The sequence below is a fragment of the Apis dorsata genome, unplaced genomic scaffold (assembly GCF_000469605.1).
Source record: "Apis dorsata unplaced genomic scaffold, Apis dorsata 1.3 scaffold_189, whole genome shotgun sequence".
Classification (NCBI taxonomy): Eukaryota; Metazoa; Arthropoda; class Insecta; order Hymenoptera; family Apidae; genus Apis; species Apis dorsata.
The window spans coordinates 283,867-286,588 of NW_006263474.1; the positions used below are offsets into that span (position 1 = coordinate 283,867).

A 2,722-nucleotide genomic window follows, 5' to 3' on the forward strand; every position below is an offset into this window, starting at 1 on the left:
ATAGGCGTTTCTCAAAAGGGTCAAATCGAGCTGACGGGATACAAGCTCGATATTTCATCGGCCGCTCTTTCGAATTAAGTGTCTTTTCGTTGCTCACACGTGAACGAACCTTTTGTGCGCCTGGCCAAAGAAAAACGAGCGCCGATCGGCGATCGGGAGATTACACGGTTCGTAGTACCCTGCGCTCGGGGTTCGGGCAATCGAAAAATTTGAAATCGGGGTCGAGATTTTTCTTTTCACCGGGCTAGATCGTTCGTTTCAAGGAATCATGGTCCAGGAGATTTTATTACATCGAGTCGAGAAAAATATTCTCGGGTTTCCAAAGGATTTGAGAATATCTGGATGGAAAAAAGAAAATTGGAAGATCATCGGTTGACCGACGTTTGATGTTTCTTAGGAATATTTTATCGGGAATTGATTTTATTATCTATTATCTTCGTTTCGTTGAGAAATTGTTTTATCTTGCCTGCAAATAATCGAATTTAAATTTTGTTTACGAAAATTGTATTCAGCTATTAAAATTTCGACTCTGTCCCATCTTCTGGAAAAATATTTAATTTCAACGCTGGTAATTATTTTAAAAAATTCGTTAAATCAAAATAATTATTATTTTCACTTTTTACCTTATTTTTCAAAAGCGACAACTCTTTTGATAGTCGAAATAAAATTTTAACAATACAAACTCATTTTTCGTATCCTGCAATTCTCACTTTAATAATTTAAAAAAACACACTAATTTTCATTTTCAAAGTTTATTCACGTTTCGTTTCCTTTCAAATAATTCCATACGAATCGTATATAATGCATATAAAATCCTGTTTTATTCTTCAAAAAATTTTATCCATTGAATAAAATTATGAACGAAATATTACAAAAAATTCATTGAAGTAGAAATATTTTCGAATATATTTAACCTTTGCAAAGAGATCAGTAGAGATCTGAAACTCTTGTCGGGTACTGTGCTTAATATACGAGAAGATTGATCTTAGCGAAACGATAAAAACGTTCTTGCGTAACCGCAATTCTTCAATTACGCGGGAACGACGAAAACGCGACGATGTCGCCGTTTCGCGATGATTTTAATTCATGGACGAAGAAAAGCCGGCTGCAAATCCATTTGCCGCGTATCATTACGCCTTATTGGCCGTGATTAACACGTTGTATGACTGCTTAATTGGCGTCGCAGTTCTATTCGCGTTTTGCATACGATGGCACCGTTCTTTCATTGTTTCTTACGCGATGATCCATCCAAACGTTCAAACTTTTCTTTTCTTCCCTTTATTTATTCAGCTTCATAATCATAAAATGGAAATTTACATAATTTACATATAAATTACATATAAATTTACATATTTTATCAATCCTTTATTTTCTCCGTAACCAAATTTGATCGAGTTTTGTGTACGTCTAGATACTTAACTGTCTTTTTCCTTTTGAATAGAGATAGAGAGTTATTTTTCAGGTATTCATAATAAAGGAATATTTGAAATAAAAGTTGTTCAATTTGCATTTTAATACACGATAACTTGTAAATAGCAAGGGAGAATAATCTGTTAATCAAATTTGTGTAAAAAGTATAAGTTTAAATATTTCTAATTCAATATGTAAATGAGTAAAATTTCAATTATCTAGAAATTTTTAAATAAGTACTAAATCGTTAAAATTAGTGGTAGGTAAAATTTAATAGTTGAAGTTACGGATAAAGTTACTTCGATAAGTTCATTTCAATAATTTATTGTTCAAAACATAATAATAATCGCGAACAATTATAATGGCAAACGACAGAGGTTATATGAAAAACGGATCGATAATAGCTATGGATAAATGTTATTCAAGCATTTTAATAAATAATTACTTAGTAAGTAACTTTATTCGAAATTTTTAACTGATTACTTTTTCAACGGATTCAATGGCAAACTCTGATCGAAATCATAATTAAATAATCAAAACTTTAAAATAAATCATTTAATCTATTTGTTTGCATTTTAATTTCACGCTTTCGTATGAATTATACAAATATTCCTAATTTATATATAAATATGTGACACGATTTTACATTCTAACGTCGTTGCTAAATATTGAAGATGAAGGTAATTTGAAGTATTGCAAAAATTATTATTGTCAAATATGTTATTTGAATTAATAAATAATGAGGAGATATCAATTTACAAACAAAATAATTTATCATCAGAGAGATTTTGACGAATATTTGATTGATTATATGTGTAATAACAATGAACAGTAAATTTAATGAAAATTGAGACTTGAAATCAATATTAATCTAACATTATAGTTCTTATGCTTTTGTATTTAATTTGATCATAAAAGAGAATAATTTTAATAAATGCTTGTTTCTTCTTTTTCATCTTAATGAAATCCTTACTTTGCATTTTTAATTACAGTAAAATTTCAAATATATTTTATTTTTGTTTAATACTATTCAATGTTTAAAAGTTGTTAAAAATGTTAAAAATGTTTAAAACTATTATATAATAGTTTATTAATTTCCTTGCAATTTTCTATTCTTAAACAAATCAATACTTCAAATACGTTCAAATAAAAAATTTATTGTTGTTTAATTATATTCCCTCCAAAATCTTTAAAATTCATAACAAACAAAGACAAAACATGAACTCTGATTCTCGTTAAAAATTTATCCTATCCTTGTCGTCCAAAGATCCTTCAAATTCAAAAAAAAAAAAAAAAAAAAAAAAAAAAAAAA

At 28.3% G+C, this 2,722-nt stretch overlaps 1 protein-coding gene across 1 annotated transcript in view; it reads right to left on the reverse strand.

Annotated features, from left to right (window-relative positions):
• Nucleotides 1–2,722, reverse strand: part of LOC102681503 (bifunctional heparan sulfate N-deacetylase/N-sulfotransferase) — a 196,591-nt gene that overhangs the window by 182,426 nt on the left and 11,443 nt on the right. The gene's annotated exons all lie outside the window — the stretch shown is intronic.